General features: G+C 41.5%; 1 long non-coding RNA gene across 3 annotated transcripts; it reads left to right on the plus strand.

The window, feature by feature from the left end:
* On the plus strand, positions 1-26,258 carry LOC136167000 (uncharacterized). Of its 3 annotated transcripts, XR_010663038.1 has the most exons (4): positions 1-51; positions 3,313-3,463; positions 11,451-18,575; positions 25,165-26,258. It is a non-coding gene; the product is annotated as an uncharacterized lncRNA (long non-coding RNA). The 3 variants fall into 3 exon arrangements; XR_010663037.1 differs by lacking the exons at positions 1-51; positions 3,313-3,463 and having other exon boundaries at positions 4,466-11,595; positions 12,157-18,575; XR_010663039.1 differs by lacking the exons at positions 1-51; positions 3,313-3,463 and adding an exon at positions 4,466-8,865.
* Positions 26,259-27,427: the final 1,169 nt, after the last annotated feature.

Below are 27,427 nucleotides of genomic sequence, written 5' to 3' on the forward strand. Positions count from 1 at the left end.
TGCGCCCCAACAAGAGAAGCCCCCACAGTGAGAGGCCCTGCGTCACATCTGGTGAGTAGCCCCCGCTCGGCCGGACTGGAGAAAGTCTGCACACAGCAGTGCAGACCCTCACAGCCAAAAACAAACTAAGAGAAAGATTTCTAATGAAAGATTCACTGTGATTCTTTAAAACTGTACTTGGTTACACTTCTTAACTCTGTCCCTCTACTGAAAGCGATACCAGGTAAGTGACTTCAAGTGGATTTTGGTGTTTTTCGAGTCCTGCCTGAAATGTCCAAGGGAAGAAATCATTCTCCGGGGAACAGTCGAAACTAGTCCAACAATTTGCCTGAGGAAAGCCTGAAGAAATAGGCTATTTTCACTTTGTTTTTAAAAATAGGAAATGAGGCTGTCCGAGTTCAGTGTCCCTGAACATGTCACGTCTCAGCCCAAAGACATGAGTCCTAAGTTTTGTCACAGGAATTAATTCCATCAGGCATATCTTACTTTGTTGCCCTGGGCTTGACTGTGTTTCGCAGATACAGTGTTTTGTTACAAATTGAAGATTTGCGTCAGCCCTGTATCAAGTAAGTCCTTTTTCCAGGGCATTTGCTCACTCTGTGTGACACTTTTTAAAATATCATTATTGAGACTATTTTTAAAGAACAGTTTAGGGTTGACAGAAAAATTAGGGGGGAGGTACAGATATTTCATATATTCACTGCTCTATGTCACAGTTTGATAATTCTCAAAATATTTCAACCCCTTTACCTCACTGAAGGCTCAGATAATGGTTTACATTTCTTTTTTAGCAGTAAAGTATTTTTAACTAAAGTACATACTTTTTAAAAACATAATGCTATTGCATACTTCATATACTATAGTGCAAACATAACTTTTCCAGCACTAGAAAATCAGAAAATTCATGTGACTCACTCTATTGCATTATCCACTTTATTGCCATGGTCTGGAACCCAACCTACAATATCTCTGAGGTATGCTTGTTTTGGGAGGAATTTCTAGTTCTCCATTTCCTTCTCTCTTTGGAGCTCAGGAACTCTCCTAACTACAACAGCATGCATTGACATTTTTCCAAATAGTGCCGACTGTTAGTTTTGAGAACCAGGTTTGGCAGTTGTTTGCCTCACTGAGTCCTTGCTTTTGTCTTCCATTTGGGATTTTCACCACCTTGCACACCAGGCCCCATGCCTGACTTTGGAAAATTCACACTGTATATGCTTCTGCAAAGAAGTAATTGGATTCCTCTGTTGACTTTTGAACCCTGTTTTAACCTCAACCATCATCCCTTGTCTAGCCCAACGGACATCTGAGCTTTGTTTATGAAGGAAAAAATGAGGAAGAATCAACTGGCAGATCAGGGTCAGGAGGTAATGAGCCACTGCGATCAGGTGGGGGCAGCTTGAGCATTTTTCACAGGACACTGAGCAGGAATGAAGGCTCAAGGGCATCTCTCAGAGAAGAGCAGAGCTGAGGACTAAATCCAGGGCTTGGCTACTCAGAAGCTTCAGGGGCCATCATTGTCTTGCAGAAAACATTCCCAGCTGGGCAACTGGCCTGGTTTATGGAAGGATGAAGCTGTTTATGGTAGAGAAGTGGTGACAATTATTTTATACCCTTGAAAAGGGCATTAGACATAATCTATGAAGCAATGAAAAGTATGACTATTTCAGAGATTATCTCCCAAGCTTGGCTTCCCAGGAGTGCCCCCTTTCACAAGTCTGTGGTTTATGCTCCTGTGGATGTGGAGGTTGGAACACTATTCTGGGGACTGCCAGCAGCAACAGTCAGCTTGGTTGCATTCATGCTCTTGAGGGTATAGAAGCGGTCATAAAATCTGGCTTCTTGCTGGGAAATGACACCTGATATGGAGCTGTCCCCTAAGGAGGTGTCGAACATAAAAATTCAATGGAGAGGAAGAAGTATGAGTTCAGCTGAGTATACACACCAGACTGGAACTGGCAGAAGTGAACTCGTTAATGACCTTTAAATAGTCTCCCTCGTGCTCTGCTGGGAGATTGACTTGGAGCTTGGTTAGGGGGGAAAGACCTCTCTAGAGCCTATGTCAACAACAACAAAAAAAATCATGAAAGATATATAAAAGAATGTGTGCGTTCTAAGTCACTTCAGTCCATATAAAAGAATATCTGATGTGTATTTAGTATTTGGGAAGAGCCAGGCCCTGGGTTAAGTCTTTTTCAAGCATTCACAAGTAAGTTCATGATTAAATCCTTGGAGGAAGACACAGTTACGAACCCCATTTTATAGTGGAGGAAATTGTAATTTTAAAAAGTCAACTTGCCAATAAATGGCTCGGTCAGGTGTGTCTGATTCTAGTGCCCCCCAAATCTGAACCTGATAGACTGTGTTGGATTTTCACTTGTAATTGCAAAGTCAGTCATTATACTAAATAAAATGAAAGAAAAATAATGTGGAAAATGCAGATAATCATTGAATTCCAAAGGGCAATTTATAAACACAAATTCTGAGCTATCATATTAGTCATCCAGCAAGGCTTCAGTTGCACATAGATTCAAAGAAATGTAAATGTTTGTTCCACACAGCAATTAATTTCAGAATAAAGAGCAAGTTTGTCAACACGATAATCTTTCTCTTAAAGTCCTGATTTTTAGAAATTTAGGCGTTGTGCTCTCTCCGTTGTTTTGCTTTTTACCAAGATGCTCGGGGGCCCTGTGCTGCAACACAAGTTCCCTTCTCCTGTCTATTCAGGGGTTTGGATGAGCTGGTACAGATAAAGATACACTTTCTGTCAGAACTTTTCTTACTAAGAGTTCTTTTAACTCATGTGAGTAAACGGGTCAAAAATTTCTCCCAGGAAAAGTACAGGGTGGTTTGGTGGGAGGCAGCTTGCAAATGCTCGATCTTAGCTCAGTTCAGTCGCTCAGTCGTGTCCGACTCTTTGCGACCCCATGGACTGCAGCACACCAGGCCTCCCTATCCATCACCAACTCCCAGAGCTTGCTCAAACTCATGTCCATCGAGTCGGTGATGCCATCCAACCATCTCATCCTCTGTCGTCCCCTTCTCCTCCTGCCTTCAATCTTTTCCAGCATCAGGGTCTTTTCCAGTGAGTCAGTTCTTCGCATCAGGCAGCCTAAGTATTGGAGTTTCAGCTTCAGCATCTGTCTCTCCAAATCTTAAAGTGTTGATATTTATTTTCCCCACTAGAGGGCAGTGCTTGAAAGGATTACAGTCCTTACCTCTGAAGTTAGTACAACGGACTGGAACAAACCCTAGTATTGTTCCTTGCCCTAACCCACGCAGAGAGAACATAAAGATTTTATTTCTTTGAAGGAAAAAGGAGAAAGAAATGTTTGCTCTAACATGACGCAGAAATCAATGATGATGCTGTCTTAACTTGCTGAGCTTGGAGAAAGAGAAACGCTAGTAAAATTTAATACTCTGAATCATCAAAGGATAAATGGAAGAAGACATCTTTATAAACGTAAGTGAAATTCTTTTACGATAAACTCTTAGAGACAGAATATTGCGACCAAATACTCAGAAAAATAATCTCTGTTGCTTTGGTTTGATTATCATTAGAATTTACTGGAGTGAACAACGGATTTCAATAAGCCTCTTTTTTCTTTTGTCAGTATAATGGTCACACAGGGTGTATGGTGCAAAATACAAGCTCAAAAAATACAGACTATTATGTAATGGTTGAGCTTTCCCCTTTGAAAGAAGGATGAGTGCTGAAAGGGCAGTAGCTGGTATTCGAAGATGGATTTAAAAGCTGTAGAAATTTGCTGAGAACCCTTGGGTTACCTGCTTGAATCTTCCAGAGTGACTCAGAAAGGCTGCCAAAGTGGAAGCACTGTTTCCTTAAACCATAATTAAAGCCCATGGTTCTTGGGTCTTGACCTCTGCTTTAGCAAGGATGACTGGGAGGGACCCTGAGGGATTCACTGAGCATTCTTACTTTTCAAAACAGTCTAGTGGGGACGGGGGACGGGAGGGGTACCCTGACAGACTCAGTCAGCAGTTTATCAAGGGGTTCCCAGTCCAGACATTCTCATTTTTTTCCCGGTCAGCCCAGGTGATTCCCTATCAGCAAGCAGATACTGCATGCCTACAGAGCCACAGATTGAGCAGCTTTGTGACCCAGCTACGGGCAGCGCTGGGTCCTACAGGAGGTTCCAAAGTTTACATCTTCTCCCTGCCCTGAAGGACAAATGAATACACTCACCTTCACTGTGAAAATGCAAAGAGCTCAGGTGTGAGGATGGGCTGGAGGGCATTGTCTTAATTCACCGAATTCAATAAAGCAGAAGCCCTCCCCTCTAAGAGCTTCCAACCTAACGGAGAAGGTACCCTGACACCCAGCTAACCTGCTTCCCTAGTTGGTGTGTGACCCTATCTGAAGAGCTTTTATTCAGAGGACACTGTGTATTCATTCTCACTGTTTGCCCTTGACTTAAAGGGAACAGTCCTGAAAACACCCCAAGGAAGATCGTTAACAAAAATCACCAGTCTGGAAGATGATTTTTATTCACCCTCAGGAGCTGTGTTGACTCTGATGGCCCTGCCCAAGGCAATAACTACTCTCTTCAACACCAACAGTTTCCCTCTTTGTAGAATGAAATTACAGAAACACCCACGTCACAGGATTCAGCATGTGGATGGACAGGAAATAAGGGTAGAAACCACTCTGATGAGCCTCACAGAGGTCTTTCTGTTCGGGACCCATTGCAATCTTAGAGACTTCACTCATCTCAAAGCAATAGGCTTTATTCAGCCTTCATTTTGGGTGTGCAAACATTTAGCCCCAGATAAATGGAGACCCTATTATCCACATTTCAAAGGGTTTTTAACTTTAAAAGCCTTAAAGCAGATTTTTTTCTGGAAATAGGCTTTTTTTTTTTTCTTCCTTTTGAAATGAATTAGCTGCAATTGTAGAATGCTGGGCCTGGAAGCGATTTCAGAGATCTTTTACGTACATACACACTCCCGATTTACAGAAAAGGAAAGAAAAATCAGGCTGTTTTCCCTAAGTCAAGAGCAAATTTTTGGAAGGGCTGGAATCATGTTTTCTGATTCTCAGCCCTGTGGGTTGGTCAACTGAGAACAACAAACACAAGATTTGAATCAGATACAAAGAGAAACTGACTTCAAGACCATCACATCGTTCAATGAGATTTGTTTGTTCATGAATTCTACATTCTATAACTAGCTATTCAGAAATACAACTACAAGAAATATTGAAGTACCAATATAAAGAGGAACAAAAACCAAGTGCACAATTATTACATGCAGTCACCAGCCCATCAGGTATTTTTAGTCTTATCAAAATCAACATGGCAATAAAATGTCTCCTTGTCCTTCCAACTTCCTTATTAAAAGGCATTAAATTTGTTTTTCTCACACATAGAAAGATAAGGTTGTTAATTGCAGGAACTTCTTATCAGCAAAAATGTAAAATAGCTGGAGAGTCATTTGATGGTTTAGCTAAGAAGAAAAAGGAACGGAGGAAGGAAGGAATACAGAATAAAGAAAGGCTCAAGGAAGGAACATGAAATCAATCTTCATAATGAATTTAATATCTGTAAATGCAAATATTTCCTAGAAATTATCCTTTGTATTTTTTAAAAAGGAGATAATGCAAAATATAGAAGTATGAACATATATAAAATGCCAATTAAAACTAAAGGAATAAATTGACATAGCAGAGGACAGAGGAGCCTGGTATGCTGCAGTCCACGGGGTCACAAAGAGTTGGACAAGACTTAGCAACTGACTGTTACAAATGAAAAATGTCTCCCCACTTCAGGATGGTCCCGGCAAGACTGTACGTGACTGGAGTGAACACAGGTATGGGAAAAAGTGACCTCAGAGTCTGCTCCAGGCCTGAGTCTTATAAATCCTGTCAATGACTGGAGTTTGGAGATGTCTTAGGTTGTGAGAAGGTTATTTCACAGTGGTTAACATAAAAAAGCTGCACTAGAAAGTAGAAGGTGATCCTCTCACAGAAAGAGAGAAATGAGTCCAGTTCTATCCACCTTCACTGCGTTTACAGCGCTGATGCTAAATGTGCAGTCAGCTCTTGGCTCTCGTGTTTTCTTCCCTGTCAATCAGAACGCTTGCAAAATGGACTTTCAGTATTAAGGGTTAGTCCATAACCTCATTAGAAAAGACCGCACGCATCAAGCTTGTGGCTTTTAACTTCTATGAATTTACATATCATAGTCCCAGATTTTTGCTTCCTCTGTAAAATAAGTTAGTGTAAGTCACTTGTATGGATACAAAGGTTTTCAGATTAATTCATCTAAAACATACACATGCATCTAATTATTCATAACTCCTAATTTAGAGGAACAGGCAAGATGTTTGGGTATTTGGGGCCATTATTCTTTTATTGGGCTTCCCCAGAGGCTCAGGGGGTAAAGAATCCATCTGGAATGCAGGAGACTGCCAGCAATGCAGCAAACCTGGGTTTGATTCTTTTATTATTAACTCTTTTACTTTTTTAAGCAGGAAGGAATATTTTAAATATAATTGGGTGTTGGTGAAGAAGGGTTTAAATTCACAAAGCCTTATGGCTAGAAGCAGCATTTTTTTTGTCCAACAGCACTGTTCTCTGTACACCACCTGTCTGTCTAACTCTCCACTTACCAATCTGGAGTAGTTTTCCAAAACCCTTTCAGCTGTAGAATCCTTTAAAAAATCCTGTCTAAAAATGTAACATTTAAAAAAAAAACACACACTCTGGCTGTGACTGGGGAGAAACCCACATGGGGGCTCTCTGTACACCACCTGTTTGTCTAATTCTCTACTTACCGATCTGGAGTAGTTTTCCAAAACTTTTTCAGCTGGAGAATCTTTTAAAAAAATCATATCTGAAAATGTAACATGAAACAAAGGCACTCCAGCCGTGACTGGGGAGAAACCTACATGGGGCGGGTTCTGTCCCACTGTTTGGACAGAGGATGGAGGCGGCTGAAGGAATGTGTGACCCTGTGGCAGCGGCTGCCGGCAATTCTCAAGGCGAGGTGCTTGCAAGCCAGCCTGGGCAGCGGTCATCAAACAGGCTGCCTCAGCCTTTGCCCAACCAGAGATCATTCATAATTCATTATCATTAATTAATAAAATACACACTCCTCCTTTTTAATGTGTACTGACCGAAAACACTGTAGCAAAATTAGCAGATACTCTAAATTATGACTCCTGTGTATTAAACAACCTTCAAATCACAGCTCACACATAAAAAAGGACATCTTCTGAGTCCATGATGAGTAGAGAGGTTCAGGAAAAATCTATTGTTAGCTATTTATAAAGAAAGTATTTCGGTTTCTGTTCTATACTCTGATGGGAGGGGATGGAGTACTCTTGCTTTATTTGCTTACATTTTTATTTCAATATAAAGAGCCATATTTTGATGGTTGAATATTCTTATCGTTGGCCAAGTGGTGTTGAATCATGTATTTGAGCCAATGTTGGCCAGGGACTGTGAGCTCTCAGAGGATGAGGCTCACAGCTGCTAGACATCAATTCTCAGCCAACTGCTGTGTGTTTCAGGCACCTAGGGATGAGATGGCTTTGGAGCCAGATCGCTTTCTACTACTTCCTGTTCTTCCTTGTTTTTCCTCTGGTCCCCATTCAGACTTTTTAATAAATGCAAACTATATCCCTCCTTAAAAAAAAACCATCTTCAGAACTTTCCTCTTGAGCATCTGCCATGCAAGATTGAAAACTCCAGAAAATGCAGACGATATTTGGCTTTTAGCTAAAATAATTTTAAGAGACTTGGAAGGCATAGGGGCCCCACTAGTTGAACTTCACTGGCACAGTGTTGCTTTTTTAAAAAATATTGAACCCTGGAACTAGCTCATCAGATCTTTCGAATAAGCTCAGCTGATCAGACTGCAGTTCCAGTGACAGCATATTGTACTAAGTGCTAGAAACAGATGAGATAGTGGGTAGACAAGTTATGATTCTCTATGAGAATGGAAGAGTCAGGGTGAGTCTTTGTAAATGCAGGCTCGGCACTCCTTGAAGCCCTTGAAGATTACATTTGATTCCTGGGTGCCTTCTAGATCAGAAAAATTAAAAATCTATTCTTTAATTGCTATTTCAAGGTAAGGAGTCTTTGTACTTTCCAAAAAAAAAATCCCTTCAAATTCTCACAAGAGAAGTTCTTTGAAATTTATATGTCTCTAAGTAAATTTGGATTGGTGCATTAGTCTCAGGCAGTCTAGTAATTTTCAGCTGGTGGACAATCAAATCAACCCTAAATGAATGAATCTTTTCACAAATCTGTATTGGAAAGAAAGGGGTAAAAGAGGAGAGAGGGTGCAGAGGCCACGGAAATTGAGTATCACTTATTCTCAGATACAAAAGTCCTTACAGCTTAAAATGAGCGTTTTGCTTGGAACAATTGGCAGTCCATTCACTCATTCACCAGTTTATTCTGTAAATGTTTATTGGGTGCCTGGATATACCAGGCACCATGCCAGGTTTGGGTTACAACAAAGAGCATCTTCTTTCCTTAAGGGGGTATCGGTTAGTGCTATAGACACAGAAGTAAACAACAAGTACTAGTAATGGACTGGCTGAAGACGCACGAGCTTGTAAGGGACAGCAGAGACAGGAGATCAGACCAAGCCTTGGACGTGAGGGCGACACCGAGATGAGCTGGGCCAGGGAAGGTGGGTGTTAGTGAGTGGTGAGATGTGAAAAGGGAGCGATACTCAGGCCCTAGAGTTTGAAGAGCCTTGTGTACCAAATGAATTTATCTGACCTTCCTCTGCCTTTGTGTCTCTCGGGACTTGGATATCTTGGTATGGCCCATATCCCAAAACCACAGGATAAACAAGAAATGTCTTCCTGGAGCATTAGTTCTGTTTAATGGTGAGTACTTTAAAATATTTGTTACTAAAGGAATAGAAGGCACGATCTACACACACATGTAAGATGAATCGTGAGATGCCGAAGACACTTTGTGCTTGTGATGGGGAACCTGAGGTTGTACCTCCAGCCCCACTCTCCTCCCATTAGGGGACATTTATGGAAAAGTTTGCAAAGCATGTTGTCATGGGAGCTACTTAAGTTAAGCCGACCAATGACAGGAGCCAATCTGCAATTTGGAAAGACCCGCGGCTGCGAGGTAGATAATGATTCAGAGAAGGGTGATGGGGATAGCAAGAAAAGCTGCTAGGAGGCTCTTATAATCTCCGGTCTGTAACATCTCACGACTCTGACTAGCGGAGTAGCAACAGGGATGAAAAAAAGTGATTTGCAAGATCATTTATTGAGTGGCTCTCATGTTCCAGGCGTTATTGCTGGCAGGGAAGAACACAGAAAAGATCCCTGCCTTCTTGAGCTTATAAGCTAGTGGAAGAGACAGAAAAAAAGACGGTAAATGAGAAATTAACGTCATTGTATAAATTAGTGATGAAGTTTGTGAAGGAAATGAAAGTGGGAAATGTGGTATTGTCTTGGGGGGTGAACAAGGTGGTCGGGAAAGGGACTGGGAGAGTGAGAGGGGAATGAAGGCAAACGCGGTTGAATGACCGTGGCCTACACTGAGACCGGGAATGTACGGAGAAGGGGAAGTCTAAGAGGAAACGATGTTGAGCGCAGTGTGCGAGATCCATGAGCACAGGCCCAGAAGAGGACCAAGAAGACAGGAATATCTCTGCCACACCATACTGTAAGTACACACGTGCTCAGAGGCTTCCACGCACGTGACGCATGTACACACATCCCAGGGCATCACTCCACACAGAGATGGGGACGTGCGGAACCTAAGGGTCAAACCAGCCACAGTGCGAAGTGAAAATGAGGTCCCGGAGGCCTCCTGAGGGTTCAGATGAAAGATCGATTCTTCTTTAAGAATTAAGAATCATCATCGCGTAGGCACGAGCGGTGAGCTCCCTCCTACTCAGCAGCGATGGCCAGTGGTTTTATGCTTTTACTCAGCACACGTGCTGAGCTGCTTTGGTTGGTAGACAGAAATGTTAGGTGCGGGCCTGGGTTGCTCCCCAGACTGCCTGACATCTCCTTGCGGGTGTGCTCGAGACAGCTCTTCCTCCTCACTGTCCACCAGAGCTTCAAAAAGGCCCCGTGGGCCCCCGGGAGACCGCAGGTTCTAATAAGGCCCCCGCCTGGCAGCCCAAGAGCCTCGGAAATAATGAGGGAGCCTGCTGCTCTTCCCTACGAGTTCCCTAGAGCCCCAATTACAGAATTTAAAACCCCAACTTCCAAGGCTGTGTTGACATTGGAAAAAAAAAACAAAACCCATTTTTCTCCCTGCCCAGACAATAAAACCCCAATCTGAAAAAGAAGCAAGCCCAAGGAACTTTGTTCTGGGAAGAAGTGGAAGAACAGTACATAAATCACATTTTTTTTTTTTTTTTAATCCTCTAACAGTCTTCCACTGCAGCTGAATGTCTTTCTTCAATAGCTATTGCTTTATATTGCGAGCATTTACATTGACCTTTAAATTGGCCACTTGGCTGGAGACAGTTTTCTGTGAGGCAGATTAAACTAGGAAAGCATCCATTGGTTTATACTGAAATCCTTTATAATTATAAAAGCCACAGATCTCACTGATTCCAACATCAACAAACACCCCACCTTCAAGAAAGGAAAAACGTGCCCACGTGAAAGGGCACTTTGAGTACATGGAAGTTTCCGATGCGCAGCTTTAAATAAATCTTTTCACGAGTTCTCCCGTTACGGTAGAGGAAAATGAACGATTTTTTCCCCATCATAGGGTTAGAGACCAGGAGTGAGCTTAAGAAGCAGAGGCTGCTGGCCAGAGCCTGGAAGGCAGGCATTCTGGGAGGCTGCTGCTTGCGGTGATCTGGTAAAGGGTTACTCGGGGAATAGAACTAGAGAGGCTAGGTCTTGAAAAAGAGAACAGGATATGAGACAGCACACACTTATCCAAAAACCATATTTCAGAGCTGAATGTGGGCATGTAACTGTCCCTGTTGTTCTGCATTTTCTTCTCACATGCTCCGAGTCTCAGAAGATTTCTGGCACATGACCATGTTTGGAGGCTGTTTCTGAACTCATCCAGGCTGTGGTGCCAGAGACACGAAAAAGCCCCTAATTCTCTAAGTCTAGACATGAGGGGATATCCAGTGACCAAATACATGTGCCCATTTGTTGTTTTATTCCAGGAGAAAAATCAGCTGGGTTCCATGAATACACTTCTTTAGTCAACTTTCCAAATCAAAGAGCTGTATGTATTTGGCAGCCACATTTTAAAGAATAAGCTGAAACCCAATCAGGCGAATTATTGAGGATTCCTGTGTGTTAGCATCATCTTAATCTGGCACTTGAGTTTTAATTTAAGAACTCCATAATATGACATTTTCAATTTAAAGAGATGATGGAATTGAAATTAAGAAAAATTATGTCACGTAACACAGGCAGGAACAATATTTCAATTTGAGATTCTTTAAAGACTCTTTTGTTCTTACTAGGCTCTCCATCTCCTCAGAGAAAGCCATAAAAGAAGATAAATTAATGAGAAGAAGACCTACAGGAAGAAGGTGGTGTTCTGTGTTGGGAGGCCTGACCGCCATCAGGAGCAGAAAGGACCCCACCCATGGGTTGGCTGTGGCCTCAGTGAGTTCTGAGCTGCTAGGGCCCTTGCTTCAATCCTGCAAGTTCAAAGTTTAATCTGATCTTCATCCCCAAACTGATCCAGCTAGAGTCTATTTTTCTCCCTCTCTCAAACATCACAAAAGTATATTTAAAATCAAGACAATCTTTAAGTTTTTTAGAATGAGAACTATAACACCCAAGTGAAATGAACAGTCACATTATCCTTCCTGGCACATCTTCTTCCCAGAGATAAGCTTTATGAGATGCCAAATTATGACTGGAACCAGCAAGGTTTTGTAGAGTATTCGAAAATCTACCACATCAGGGTCTGATAGCCATACACACAACTGGTGATGGATTCCTTGGGCCAGCTAACCAATTGGTCTTCATTACCGGACCAAGATCTCCATCAGCCTTGAATATTTAGATTTAACTTGCCAATGTTTGTCTCTTGGTGCTCTCTTTTTCCCAAGACCTTTAAGGCTAACTAATTTCTTTCTAATTTATTAATTAGCACAATTAATTAGGCTATTGATGATCCTTGAGACCAGGAACCCATTTTTATTTTTATTTCTTTTTTAGGTTTCTTGAAATAGGTTTATGTTTAGCCATTCAACAGACAAAGAGTAGCCATTAATTTTATTCATATCTAGCCGCCTACCCCTGTCTTTGGAGAAAAGAACCTTTTGAGAGTTTCAGCTGTATCTGCGACCAAAGGAAGTCCAGTTTTCACCAGGTTGACATAGTAAGTCTCATAATAAGATAACAGTGATTCTGCACACAAAAGGTATAGTTCATTTGGCACAACTGTCCTTTAACCTGATGCCTCATTAGGAGATTTCAAGCAGCTCATTTGCAGCACAGAACCATCATTCTGGAGAAAATTTCTTCATGAGTAATTATACAAAAATTAAATAAACATGCTGCCGCCAAGTAAATCCGTTAAATTGTACTCTCACTCTATCAGGGCCTCGATTCAATTGTCATCTGTCTGTAAATATTAGAGAAGAATTGGCCATCACTTTCAGAAGATAATGACGGGCAGTTTTCCAGGTATAATTACTCAAAGACAGAACAGCATTGTGTAGGCCGCAAATGCTGACACAAAGGCTATAGTCTGTGACTGAGGTGAAGCAAGGGCATGGAAGAGGAAATACTACTTTTACGCCCATTACAAATATCAGGAAAAGATTGGGAAGAGACAGTGCTGCTGAGTTAATGAAGGTGACATTCCCACACGTGACTACAATCCCAGTTACAGAGAGAAACATCCTTCAGCGGCAAACATCATCAGAACCTATCAAATTTCCATCAGGCTTATGCGATAAATATTGCAGAGGAAAGACGGATGAGAGATAATTACTTAGAGCAGACCAGAACTTTTCTAGAGATGAGACAAGGATGTCATGGAACCAAATATGGCAGTTTTTCAGTTCGGAAGAAATGGAAGCAGGACAGATTCAGCGTGAATGAATGGGATGGCTGCTGGGAGAGCTGGACTCACAGGTGGAGGAGGCGCCAGGCACAGCAATCCAAGGAGCAGGAGGGAACCTCGCCCCCAGAACAGCTCTGCCGCTCCCTTGCTGCCAGGGAAATTCCCCCGGAGCAGCTTCAATTCACATTCCAAATACCATTGGGAACCAAAGAACATCAAGTGACTGCCAACTCTTTACTTTTCAGTGGGAAATAATTTCACAACACTTATTGCACAAGCTTTTATTTATATACCAGGCCCTCTAGTAGATGTGAGGGATACATGATGGAAATAATATAAGTAATACAGATAGGATTCCTTGTCCAGTGGATCTTAGGTTCTAGCTGAGAGGATGACCATTGACCAGATAGCCCCCAAATGAGTACTTAATTGCACCTGGCGATAAGAGCTATGCAGAAAAGAAAGCTGAGCCCCGAAGTGCATATGACCTCATCTAAGCTGGAATTTTGGGGGAGTTCCCTGAGGAAGTGTGATCACTGGGTTGACTACTGAAGGCTGGACAGAAGACAATCAGGTGAAGAAAAGAGTAGAAAATCATTTTGGGCAAAGCAACAGTATGTTCAATGCCCATAAATGGAATATCATTCAGCTCTAAAAATGGATAAAGTGCTGATACATGCCAAAGTGGATGAACCTTGAAAATGTTATGCTGAGTGAGAGAAGTCAGACACAAAGGCCATATATTGTATGATTTCATTTATATGAAATATCCCCAATAAGCAAATTCACAAACAGAAATCAGATTAGTGGCAGGCTGGGTCTGAGAGCAGGAAAGAATGAAGAATGTCTCTCTAATAGGCCTGGAGTTTCCTTTGAGGGTAATGGGGTTGTTCTGGAACTTGACAGTTATGATGGTCATGCAATATTGTGAATCCACTAAAATGTTACTGAGTTATCTACTTTAAAATGGCTAAAATGATGAACTGAAGCTGGTGGTGGTTCAGTCGCTAAGTTGTATCTGACTCTTGTGAGCCCATAGACTGTAGCCCACCAGGCTCCTCTGTCCATGGGATTCTCCAGGCAAGAATACTGGAGTGGGTTGCCATTTCCTTCTCCAGTATAACAGCATATGTAGCATATATTTATGATGTTAAAAAATGACAATGTTTGGAATTTTTAATGGATTGTTGTTGGTATTGTTTAGTTGCTAAGTAGCATCCAATTTTTTTGTGACCCCATGGACTGTAGCCTGCCAGACTCCTCCGTCCATGGGATTTTCCAGGCAACAGTACTGGAAACTCCAGTACTGGAGTGGGTTGCCATTCCTTCTCTGGTGAACTATAAGTTATGTGTATTTTACCACAATTTTTTAAAAAAAGAACAGTATGTTCAAAGGCTCTCCCCTGCAGGAATGAGCGTAATCCCTCCCTGGAACTGAAAGATGAATGGATGGCAGGAGTGAAAGCAAGACCACAGGGACAAGGGGCTGGAGAGTTGGGCTGGGACCAGAGCATGCAGGGCATGGAGACCGTGTCAGACTGTGGCCTTTATCTTAGGGGAATGGCACTTAAAGTGGGGAAGGGCATCATCAGTCAGACAGACATTTCAGAAGATAACCATGTATCCACTTAAGAGTGAGCTTCCACAGCTTGAAAGTAAGACGTGGTAGAAGTCAGGACAGAGGAAGGGTACTCTATACAAGTCAAAGGGTGCCTCCTTCCCAATGTCTATAGTGTGGATTCCACCCGCATCTGCTACATAGACCTGTAGAGAAGTTTCAGATGATCATAACACCTGAGGACATTTCAGAGCAAGGTAAAGCAGAAAGCAATGCTGAGTGTAATCACTGGGGCTTAAGTGTATTGTGGTCCATTCTCTTAATAAGGGAAAGCAGAAGAGTGGATCAGCAGACATTTCATGGGGTTTTATGATAAAGAGCTCAGTAGGTGCTCAGTTGGTTCAGTCATGTCCGACTCTTTGTGAAACTACAGACCTGCAGCCCGCCACGTTCCTCTGTCCATGGGATTTCCCAAGCGAGAATACTGGAGTGGGTCACCATGCCCTCCTCCAGGGGATCTTCTCCACCCAGGGATCCAACCAGGGTCTCCTGCATCTTCTGCATCACAGGGCAGCCTGGCGCTCAGCAGAGAGAGAGGTTTATAGGCCTTCAGGATGAGGCAGGATGAGGAGACCTCAAAGAGGCTGGGATAGTCAGTGAGAGCAGTGATGTGATTTTGGTTTTCTAGAGTTACTTAAGTTTCTTGAAGATGGGCCAGAACGTCTGGGCTCCAGATCATTTGTGGAATGCTGTAGTCTGGCCAGATAATGAGCACCATCCTCTTAGCATCAACCATGGCGCTGATTGTGATAGATGTGGTACTGATTGTATCTATGTCTCAGTATCAGAAAGGTGCTCTAAGAGTCAATATGCTAACTGATTTTGAAATGGTAGGGTTGCTAAAAGGGCAAATACAACATTGTGGAACATATGTTTCATTCATTTGTTCCTTTTATTCCTTTCTCATTCAGCAGGGTTTTTGTTTGTTTAGCATTGCCTATGGTAGGGTGCTATGCTAAGCATAGATTTATAAGACTACTAAATAACTAAAATTAGATCATCTTATATGAAAACTAAGAAATTATCAATAAAATATTACAGATAAGCTACATAAAAAAAGCTTTCCATTTAGGTCACAGGCCAGAGCCGAGGCCCTCTTGTTTGCTTTCTTGTTTTCTATGTTATAGATGTATGGATGTGAGAGTTGGACCAGAAAGGCTAAGCACCAAAGAATTGATGCTTTTGAACTGTGGTGCTGGAGAAGACTCTTGAGAGTCCCTTGGACTGCAAGGAGATCAAACCAGTCCATCCTAAAGGAGATCAACCCTGAATATTCATTGGAAGGACTGATGTTGAAGCTGAAGCTCCAATACTTTGGCCACCTGATGTGAAGCACCAACTCACTGGAAAAGACCCTGATGCTGTGAAAGATGGAGGGTAGGAGGAGAAGGGGACGACAGAGGATGAGATGAGATGGCTGGATGTCATCGCTGATTCAATGGGCATGAGTTTGAGTAAATTCTAGAGATACTAAAGAGCAGGGAAGCCTTGTGTACTGCAGTCCATGGGGTTGGAAAGAGTCAGACACAACTTAGTGACTGAATAACAACAATGTTACAAGTATTATTTTCCAATAGTCATAATCTTTGAATGACTAGGTTTTGAAAAATAACTAAAATAACTTTTTGCCCTGATGTCATCAATTGCTAATTTCTTCCACCATCATAATGTTTTTATAAATACAGGAAGTATGGACATCTCAGGTAAAAAACTAAAAATAGGTAAAGAGATGGACTTCCCTGGTGGCTCAGTGGTAAAGGATCCACCTGCCAATTGAGGAGATGCAGGTTTGATCCCTGAGCTGGGAAGATCCCCTGGAGAAGGGAATGGTAACCCGCTCCAGTATTCTTACCTGGGAAATCCCATGGAGAGAAGAGCTTTATGGGCTATAGTCCATGGGGTTGCAAAAAAGTCAGATATGACTCAACCACTAAACAACAACAACAAAGAGATAAAGGTTCCCTTCTTTATTATTTATGTACATGCAAACTTGTGTCATCATAGTCCACGGTAAGATGTGAGATTTTCCAGAACCATCTGACAATGAAAATGGAAATGTTCAGTGAAATCTCAAGAAGCAATTTCTTTGTGAAAACAACTCTCAGAGAGTTATCCAAGTTCCCATAGCAATAAAGCAGCACCACATTAAAGCCCCGACATCTTGCTGTAATTGTCTAGCGCTGTAACAGACAGCCTTTCCACTGTGCAGTGAGCAGATCAGAAGGGGCTGCTTCCTTCCCTTTCTGTGGAGCTGAACGTTGGTCAAAAGATCAAGAGACCATCTGATTAAAATGTTTCCTACTGACTCAAAACCAAGATGCAAGGGTAGGAATGAAGAGGCACCCAATAGTTAAGGAGTTGAAAAACCCAGAAAGAATAGCAGTATCTTCCACAATCCTATGGCTTAAAAATATCAGAAATATTAGATATCAAAGAAAAAATACTCATTTATTTTATATAATTAATTTTAACTAACATCCATGGCACATATAATAAACCTGTAATAATATGTGCATGTGCTTAAAAAATTGGAAAACAAAGCTTACATTTGAAAAAGAACAGTCATTTTTAAGAATGTGTTTAGTATCAAAGAGGAAACTAGCAAACTTCTTAAAATTCTTGCTCTGGGATAAAGAGAAAATTAGAAAGGCAACAAATATGATACATCCTTTCAGTTATTAAAACTTATTGACACTGATAAGCCTAAATTTGAATGGCAGTGTTTTCTTAATTGAGTCATTGATACCATTTGTATTATCATGTACAACTAAGAATGAGATTTGTAGTAATCCCGGATTTTTATAGCACATAGGCTATCTATCAGTGGGCTTTCAGGCATCTAAGAACTCCCCATTCCACCACATTTTATGATGAATAGTATGTGATTGTTCTGTATGATGTCAGCTTGGCTATGTTGGAACTATGTTTCCAAAATTCCCTTCTCTACCCATGGAGTTAGGCCTCAAGAGATATTTTGCATGAGATCAAGAAAGTAGAAGAGGAGCAGTGGCCACCTTGTCCTTTTATGCTTGAAAGGTGGGCATAGGACAAAAATGTGGAAACAGTGACAGATTTATTTTCTTAGACTACAAAATCACTACAGGTGATGACTGCAGCCTTGAAGATAAAAGACACTTGCTCCTTGGAAGAAAAGCTTTGACAAACTTAGACAGCATATTAAAAAGCAGAGACATCGCTTTGCTGACAAAGTCCGTCTAGTCAAAGCTGTGGTTTTTCCAGTAGTCGTGTATGGATGTGAGAGTTGGACCGTAAAGGAGGCTGAGTGCCAAAGAACTGATGCTCTTGAACTGTGGTGTTGGAGAAGACTCCTGAGAGTCCCTGGACTGCAAGGAGATCAAACCAGTCCATCCTAAAGGAAATTAACCCTGAATACTTATTGGAAGTACTGATGCTGAAGCTCCAATACTTTGGCCACTTGATATGAAGAGCCAACTCCCTGGAAAAGACCCCAATGCTGGGAAAGACTGAGGACAGGATGAGAAGGGGACGACAGAGAATGAGATGGTGGGATGGCATCAACTCAGTGGAGATGAGTTTGCACAAACTCTGGAAGACAGTGGACAGGGCAGCCTGGTGTGCGGCAGTTCAGGGGGCTGCAGAGAGTTGGACATGACTGAGCGACAACGGGGCGCCGAGAGCTGCTGGCACGTAAGCGTGCTGTGACTTACCCACAGGCTCGCCATGTTGGCCTGGGGCAGCGGCTGGGCCCCTGCCAGCTCCTCCTACTGGCAGCTTCCCTGACTCCTGGACCAGATGCGTAGTGAGCTCCATGATGGAAGGCACCAGCTTCGCCTTCATCCAGCCTGTCTGTCCTGGCCCTGCTTCACGTCCTTCTTTTCCCAGCTGCCTGTGGACTCAGGTGCCAGCAGCAGACATGGAAGCAACTGTGCACCCTTACTTACACCTCTGGCCAGCTCCCAGATTACAGTAAGTTTAACTCCTTGTAATGAATACAATAACTAATAGCCATATATAAATAAATGTACATATGGTTTTGCTTAAACCCTAACTAATACATTGTATGCAAAAGCATAATTTTTGAAAAGCTGCAAATGTAACTCAATGCAAATATACAGCAAGCATGGGAAAGATTAATTTATGAGGAACCCAGCAAGGCTTCATATATAATTCAAAGAAAGATACTAAACATTGATATCAGTCAAAAGAGAATTCTGGAATATGATTGGCTAAATTAGACTCAAAACTGGTTAATATACTGCATGACAATCAGAGCATAATCTTTGGGATTATCTTCTCTTTTGGAGAGAAATCACTGCACAATAAGCATTTCTACAACTTAGTACACATTTTTCAATTAAATAGAAATTTTAAAGGAAAACTTTTAATGTTACAAAATTAAAAAACCTGGAAGTCAGTATCACTTGCTTTAAATAGAAGTAAGCCTTATATATTATAATTATTAACATAAATATTACATATCAGTTCAGTTCAGTCCCTCAGTCGTGCCTAAATCTTTGTGACCCCATGGACTGCAGCACGCCAGGCCTCCCTGGCCATCACCAACTCCTGGAATTTACTCAAACTCATGTCCATCGATTCGGTGATGCCATCCAACCACCTCATCCTCTGTCGTCCCCTTCTCCTCCCACCTTCAATCTTTCCCAACATCAGGGTCTTTTTAAAAGAGTCAGTTCTTCACATCAGGTTGCCAGAATATTGTAGTTTCAGCTTCAGCATTAGTCCTTCCAATGAATATTCAGGACTGATTCCCTCTAGGATGGACTGGTTGGATCTCCTTGCTGTTTGAAGGGACTCTCAAGAGTCTTCTCCAACACCACAGTTCAACAGCATCGATTCTTCGATGCTCAGCTTTCTTTACAGTCAACTCTCACATCCATACATGACCACTGGAAAAACCATAGCTTTGACTAGATGGCCCTTTGTTGGCAAAATAATGTCTCTGCTTTTTAATATGCTGTCTAGGTTGGTCATAACCTTCCTTTCAAGGAGCAATCATCTTTTAATTTCATGGCTGCAGTCACCATCTGCAGTGATTTTGGAGCCCCAGAAAACAAAGTCTATCACTGTTTCCATTGTTCCCAATCTATTTCCCATGAAGTGATGGACCAGATGTCATGATCTTAGTTTTCTGAATATTGAGCTTTAAGCCAACTTTTTCACTCTCCTCTTTCACTTTCATCAAGAGGCTCTTTAGTTCTATATCACTTTCTGCCACAAGGGTGGTGTCATCTGCCTATCTGAGGTTATTGATATTTCTCCCAGCAATCTTGATTCCAGCTTGTGCTTCATCCAGTCCAGCATTTCTCATGATAGACTCTGCATATAAGTCAAATAAGCAGGGTGACAATATATAGCCTTGACATACTCCTTTCCTGATTTGGAACCAGTCTGTTGTTCCATGTCCAGTTCTAACTGTTGCTTCTTGACCTGCATACAGATTTCTCAGGAGGCAGGTCAGGTGTTATAGTATTCCCAACTGTTGAAGAATTTTCCACAGTTTGTGGTGATCCACACAGTCAAAGGCTTTGGCATAGTCAATAAAGCAGAAATAGATGTTTTTCTGGAACTCTCTCACTTTTTCAATGATCCAGCAGATGTTGGCAATTTGATCTCAGGTTCCTCTGCCTTTTTTAAAACCAGCTTGAACATCTGGAAGTTCACGGTTCACATACTGTTGAAGCCTGGCTTGGAGAATTTTGAGAATTACTTTACTAGTGTGTGAGATGAGTGCAATTGTGTGGTAGTTTGAGCATTCTTTGGGGTTGCCTTTCTTTGGGATTGGAATGAAAACTGACCTTTGACCTTTTCCAGTCCTGTGGACACTGCTGAGTTTTCCAAATTTCCTGGCATATTGAATGCAGCACTTTCACAGCATCATCTTTCAGGACTTGAAATAGCTCAACTGGAATTCCATCATCTCCACTAGCTTTGTTCATAGTGATGCTTCCTAAGGCCCACTTGACTTCACATTCCAGGATGTCCAGCTCTAGGTGTGTGATCACACCACTGTGATTATCTGGGTCGTGAAGGTCTTTTTTGTATAGTTTTTCTGTGTGTTCTGGCCACCTCTACTTAATATCTTCTGCTTCAGTTAGGTCAATCCCATTCCTGTCCTTTATTGAGCCCATCTTTGCATGAAATGTTCCCTTGGTATCTCTAATTTTCTTGAAGAGATCTCTAGTCTTTCCCATTCTAATGTTTTCCTCTGTTTCTTTGCATCGATCACTGAGGAAGGCTTTCTTATCTCTCCTTGCCATTCTTTGATATAAATATTACATATATACCACTTGAAATACATATTCCTCTGGTAGCACATACTGTCTCATACTTTGGGAAATATTAGTCTAAGATATTTATGAAGATTCTAGATTAGAGATTACCTACTCCTAAACTCAAAAGGGACTGTAGACACTAGCTCATCTTACACATGAAGAAATGGAAAGACAAAAAGTTTTAAGTGACATTCCCAGCCATTCAGTGATGACTAGGGTCCTCCTCCACCCAACTGCCTAGCTCTCCATGACATATATTTGCTTATCTCTATCTGCAATTTGCAATTTAGTAAATCTTCTCTAAGCATTTACCTAACTCTGAACATTTCCTTTTGCTTTTCTAGCCCCCCGATCAGACTCATCTTGAGTGCTATCTCCTCCATGAATGCTTTATTTGTATTTCTCTTTTAACATTTTTTTGGCCTTTTTTTCATTCGACTACTCTCTTCTTGTACTTGTTTTGTATTTTCTGTTTTTCTTGAGCCTCAGAACAGAGCGTGGGTATAGAAACAGTCCTAGTTTTGTACTTTCCTCCCATGGCACCCAGCACTATACCTGTCAGAGTTTGTGCTCAGTAGGCTTTTTGCAATGGACTGTCTACTGAACGAATCTTACCACTATTTGGGAACAAAACAATGGAAAATGTGATGCTGGTGGTCTTTCTATATTATGGGGCCCATCTGTTTGCTATTACCTTTTCCCACCTGCTGTCATTACCAGCATAAAACTCCATCTGCTACTTTCTCTTCTCTTCCAAGCCTGACTTGGCACTAAATCTATCAGACTCTACTTTAGGTGTGCCTCGTCAGCATTACTTTTCCTTAATGATTTTTTACTAATTAATATTAAAGGTCTGCTTTATTTTCTTTGCCTCTCGAGAGTATTTAAGATGTGAGCCAGGTAACCAATACTGAATTCAAGACAATCTGTCTAAACTATTTATAAAAATAGTACTAAGCAAAGCCAAAGGTGGGGGGGGGGGGGCGTGTATTAAGCAAGCACAGATTTGGAACTGAAGAAGGGGTTATGGAGGAGAGAGCGTGACCTTGGGAAATCAGTTCTTTAAGATGAGAGAATTAGGTACAAAGCCTCTAAGGTCTTTTCTGAGTGAAACATTTTCTATGGCAAATATTCATCCTTTAGGACAGCTTTAATTCCACCTCAATTCCATTTCCTTTACGAATCTTTCCTGACCTCTATCCTGACAAAAATGTGTCCCTTCTTTTAACTCCTGCATGGCTTAATTCTCAACTAAGTTATAGAAATACCTTATCCTGAGTCGTGGTCAAGCTAGCTCTTCAACCTGACTTTGTCTTATTCCATTACACTGACCCTCCCCTTAAGCTGTGGCTTCTTAAATGTGTTCATAGAGACTTTTAACTCTCCCAAATGCCTAGCCACGTGGATTATAGATAGTACATTGCAGTGTAGGCTGAATCACTATGTATTGAGTAAATTAATGAATGAACTTGAAAATGACTGAATAAGTGAATAAATGAATAACATCATAATAATTCTGTTCTGAAGGAAATGAAAACCAAAAATGCTACTGAACTAACTGAATAATGAAAGAAATTAATGCCAGGGTTATGAATTTTGGTCACCATGGAAAGTAACTCCAGAAGGTAAATATAATAATTATTTAAACATAATAGCAACATATAGTGTGGTTAATATATAAAATGCATTAGCGTATGTAGAAGGAGAGGCCATGATACAGAGCGACTAGGGCCACAGATTCTAGAGATAGATACCGGCTTTTGTTCTGGCTATTATATTTTGTATGACCTTGGGAAAGGTATGCATGTAACTCTGTCTCAGCTTGATTATCATCTGTAACATGGGGGTATTTACTTCATAGAGTTATTGTGAAAATTAGATGACTACCCGGCAACCTGGCACATATATAGTGCTCAATAAGTGTTAACTTATTTTACAGTTAGTACTGACATATTTCAATATGTCTGTCCTTTAGTACATAAAATGAGAGTAATTATGAAAGCTTTCTCCAGGAAGATTGTGAGGATTTTTTTTTTTTTTTTTTTGCTCTTATGGCCATTGAATATGTTCTACTTACATCATTCTATTGAACAAAGATAACTTAAAAATAGCTAAAAAGCACAGAGGTATTTTTAAGGTGACCTGGATTCTTCCTCATCAGGCCAGTTTATTTTTCTAATCTAAGAATCCTACAACGTGTGCTTGTTACAAAACTGGTATAACATAAACTGCATACTGTATTATCTTAATATATACGTATCAGGCACAAAATTAATGAGCATGAATATTTTCCCTTAATGCTTCAGAAGAAAATTCTACAACACTCTTGAAACCTACCAGAATCCTGTGGGGTCCTCCCAGGTACAAACCCTTTCTGTGTCCCCTATTTCTTGTTTGTAGGAAAATAAGGTTTCAGCCTCCTGGATCGTCCCTGAGTTCCAAACAGCAGATTCAAACAGTTACTAACTAGGGATGGGAGGTAATGCAGAAACAAAGGAGAAACAGTCAAGAAAAAATAGTGCAGGATGGGGGAGAGTCCTGGGTCCCCCTCAAGGGATATACAGAGCAATATTTTAGAGATTTTCTGCTGGAACTCTGCCCCACCCTCCAGGTAGAGGATGATAAATTCAGGCTGAACCCAAGATTCCTGGAACACGCCCTGTTACCTCACCACAAAGCGATCAGAAGAAAGTTACACTCCCTGCAGCCCTCAACCCAAATTTTGCCTATAAAAACTTCACCCTGAAGACCATAGCAAGCCCAGGCTTTCTGAGCACAGGTCACCCATTCTCCTTGAATAGCCCTGAAATAAACCTTTCTCTCTGCTCCCAGGTGGTGCAGTGGGTTCAATGCCTGGGTAGGGAAAATCCCCTGAAGAAGGAAATGGTGACCCGCTCCAGTACTCTTGCCTGGAAAACCCCATGGACAGAGGAGCCTGGTGGGCTACGGTCCATGGGGTCACAAAAGAGTTGACACGACTGAGCCACTAACTGTTTCACACTCTGCTCCAAACACTGATGATTCTGTTTGTTTGGCCTCACTATGCATTGGGTCCATGAACTTGCGCTTCATAACATTCTTACTTCAAAAACATCTTCCTCTTGGAAGCAACCAAATGCCTTCGCCAAATTTGTCAGTTAATGTTCATTCTCTGAGGATGAAATTTGTAATTAGGGGCCAAATGCCAGTTTCCATTCTGGCTCTACCAACTTCCTAGCCATGTAAAATCAAATGTGTTATTGCATGTTCTGTAACCTCAGTTTCTCTATCTGTCACACAAGAGTAATAGCAACACCAGTCCTTAGAGGGTTATTGTAAGGATGAAGTACAATTGCATAGAAGGCACCAAGCGCTGAGTGTGTGGTAGATAATAAATGATCAATCCATGGGATCGATTTTTTTTTTTTTTTTTGGATGAAATACACTTGCAATTATACCAACAAAATGTAAAGTTAGTCCATTTAGGCATACTGCATTTCATAAAGAGGTTCCAGGTTTCTACAATACTAACTGATTGAACAATTAGAGGAATTTTTTTTTTCTTTTAATGAAAGGCAAAATGTTGCTTGAGCTGTGAATAGTTTTTTTTTTTTTTACAAGGCTTTACAGATCCTGGGATGAAGTCTTGCTATCATCTCTCTCATTGCTGAAAGACTGACAGTCCACAGAATTGTTTCCCTAAGCATAGGCAGTGATATTTTGTGAGTAAGAGGGAGGAGAGAGAGGTGTTATAGCAAGGTTATAGGAGTGTTTTGAAGCCGTAGGATCTCACATCTCGCCCAGTGGAAGATATAAGCCCCCGTAACATCCCCACTGACAGCACCCAGAACTAGGGCTGCTTCAAGGTCAGCACATGCATTTGCATCTACCTTTTCTGCCCCCATTTTCCTGACTTCTCACTTCAGTGACCACAGCAGAAGCACATATAGGAAAGCAGTGAAAAATTCAACAACACAGCAGAATTCTGTGATACAACAAGGTGACTTTTCAGGAAGCTTTAAACCATAAGAAATGTCTCTTGGGAAAACAGGAAAAGGAATCAAAACCTAAGCAGTTTGACACAAAATATTTCTCTAAGATATTTCAGATAAATTGGTGATTTAAGATGATAAAGTGCCAAGGTGACAAACAGCCCCAGATTTAGCGATGAGCAGAGAAATGCCCTCTAATTTTTGCGACCTTCTTGAGCTCTGCTCTAATTCACAGCATCTCCACTGACAGCTCGCTGAGCTATGCATGTATATCTTTTTATTTCCACACAGGAACCATGCCCAGAAGCCCAGGAGCTGTTCAGAAATGCCAGGCTCCCAGCCGCCGTTCTAAGACACAGCAGATCCATAATTTCTTCATGTATTTTTATAAATGACTCCTGTGTGGGGGGAAGACTTTATGAGGCCATCATAAACTTCTGATTTGAAACAACCCATTACCTATGACCATCCCCTGTAACCGGCCTGTGCATAGAGAAGGCGAGCCCATAGAAATGTCATAAGAGAAAAATGAAATAGTTCAAAAAGATGAGGTGAAAGACAATTGCCTAGCTCTAAAACTGAAAAGTACTGGGTATAACTGTATATTATCCATATTAGATCATTAAACCAGGGACGCAGAGAAGGACTGAAACCCTGGTACTGAAACTACTATAACCATTTGATTCTTTCTCATTCCCCTTCTCCCTCCCTCCTTCCCTCCATCTCTCTCAGTCTTCCTCTGTCCCTCATGTGAAAACCCTATTATTCAAAGAACAAAAGCAAACCTGTTTGAGGAAAGAAAAAAAAAAACACTAATATTTCTCTCTTCTTTCAATCCATTATTCTTCTACAACTGTGAAAGCTATTAAGTGGTCTTTGCACCACAGAATACCACTGAATAGTCTGAGCATTCTAATGAAGATATTTCATCAAGTAGTTGCTATAATTATAAAAATTACCTAGATTGGATAATTAGATCTTCTTTATTGAGAAGCTGTTTCTAACCCTCTTGTACAAGAGGGTATGAAAACGGATAGATTTGAAACTGTGTTTATTCCAGAACTTGTTTATCCTCAGCTCGAAATGTTAAGATCTGGAGTCAGCTGGTCAGAATCCTTTTTATCAAAGGATGAAGGAATCATGGAGAATGAGCTTGTTCTAAGAAGAGAAGTTGGGACAAGAGGTAACTTCCAGGAAAATGGACCAGAGTGTCAGGGGGTAGATGATTCTGGGAAAGTCGGTGCTATATTTTTAGCTTATCATTTTCCAACCACTCACTGACTCTCCTCCCGAAAGCAGCTTTCTTGAGTCCACAGCAAACACTGTACTTCCATTATCAATCCCCCTCACAGCATCTGTAGTCTTCCTCCTAATAAAATTATATATTTGTTGTTATGTTTACCAGCTTAATGCCTGTCCTTTCTACTTGATTGGAGGCTCCATGAGGCCAGGGATCATGTGTTTTGTTCCCTATCTCCTTATTGCCCTGGGTTTCCCGGTGGCACTAGTGGTGAAGAATCTGCCTTCCTGTGTGGGAGATGCGGGAGACTGGGGTTTGAGCCCTGGCCAGGAAGGTCCCCTGGAGGAGGAAACAGCTGAGCAACTGAGCATGTATTGCTCTGCTCTGATTCTCTCAGTTGCTTGGTCATTTCCGACTCTGTAAATCCATGGACTATAGCCCACTAGTCTCCTCTGTCCGTGGGATTTTCCAGGCAAGAACACTGGAGTGGGTTGCCATTTCCTTTTCCGGGGATCTTCCCGACCCAGGGATCGAACCCACGTCTCCTGTGTCTCCTACGCAGGCAGGCAGAGTCTTTACCACTGAGTCACCCGGGAAGCCCTGACCGCTGTCGCTCAGCCTGTGTACTTATTGAATGAACGGGGCCATGAATGCATGAGTACCAGGAGAAGGAGGGAGGGGCTTTGATATAAAGAGAGAATAGTGAACAGAAAACCAGATACACTGAGAACAAAAATCACCTCGCCATTAGCTTGGATTACATTCACAGGGGTAGGACATGGCACGCGTAGTGCAGAGCTGTATCTCTGAGATCCAACATTGACATCTTTCTCCAGACACTGGATCACTAGATGCCACAACCAGCAGCAAAGATGCTGTCTCTAGGAAGGCGGAGGGACGCAGTCACTCTGTGCCCTAAACAGCACTAAGAGCAGGCAACGAAGGAGAAAAGAACTTGAGGCGTTATAGAGAGAAAAATAACCCAGAAGATTATTTTTAGGGTTCACACAAGATACCCCAGGAAATCCTCTGGATTATTTGGGGAATATTTGAGAAAAGCTCAACATTTACATTTATAAATTGATTTTGAGATTTTATAATCACGCTTAAAAACATGAACGGATGTACTGCTAAGAGAAGAAGGCGGTCTGTAGATGAACATTATAAAGTCATGCTCCTATATGCATGCATATGGACAGGACATTTATTTCCAGGACATTCACAGTGTATCATATAGCATACATTATTTTGAAAAGTGACATAGATAGTTCTATTTATCTTTTTTTTTAAGGTTTGTCTTTATTTTGTTAAGTG

The sequence above is a fragment of the Muntiacus reevesi genome, chromosome 4 (genome assembly GCF_963930625.1).
Source record: "Muntiacus reevesi chromosome 4, mMunRee1.1, whole genome shotgun sequence".
NCBI lineage: Eukaryota > Metazoa > Chordata > Mammalia > Artiodactyla > Cervidae > Muntiacus > Muntiacus reevesi.